Source organism: Tupaia chinensis, unplaced genomic scaffold (assembly GCF_000334495.1).
Source record: "Tupaia chinensis unplaced genomic scaffold, TupChi_1.0 Scaffold000211_1, whole genome shotgun sequence".
Lineage (NCBI taxonomy): Eukaryota > Metazoa > Chordata > Mammalia > Scandentia > Tupaiidae > Tupaia > Tupaia belangeri.
In genome coordinates this window covers 572,159-572,892 of record NW_006159686.1, presented here as the reverse complement: position 1 = coordinate 572,892, position 734 = coordinate 572,159, and positions in this window count along the sequence as shown.

The following is a 734-nucleotide window of genomic DNA, read 5'->3' as shown; positions in this document are numbered from 1 at the left end:
GCGCTTCCACGGCCCGCGGCGCCATCTCGTGGCCGCCCGCGGGACTGCGCCGCCCCGCGCCCCGGGACCTGCGTGCGCCTCCTCCGGGGACCTGCGTGCGCCCCGGGAGCTGCGTGCGCCCCGGGAGCTGCGTGCACTAGAGCACATGGTGCCGCCCCGACTGAGTCCTCAGGAAACGAGAGAATTGTGGGGACGCAGCCGGGGGACCGGGACAGTGGGGCGTCGCTGGAAGAGCAGGCCCTGGGAGTGACTGAGCCGTGTGTCACAGCAGGAAGGGGGGTTTTGGAAGGGGAGCGAGGGAGAGGGAGAGTTTAAGCACGACTTAATAACGGCTCCACCCGCCTTCATCGGCTGCCCCAGCAGTTCCAGCCCGCCCGAAGGAGGACAGGCCTCAGGGCTGCCTTTCAGGTGGCTTTAGTCACGCACGGAAAGGGGGCTTGGAGTCACGATGGGACGAGCGAGCAAGCGGCCTGTGCTCACGCCGACGTGCACCCCAGCTTGTCAGAGGCGGATGCTGTCACTTTCTGGATACATCGCGCTGGGGCGGGGGTGGAGGGTGGGGCAGCTGGATCCCACACGACCCACCGCCCGGTTCAGGTCCAGATCTGGTGGCTTGAGGAGCAGGCTGGGCGAGTGTGGGTGCCGCGGTCCCAAGAGGAGCACGGGGAGGGACCAGCAGTTAGCGTAATGGCTGTGTCGCTGGACTCCCACGTAGTCGACCGCGGTTCGAGTCC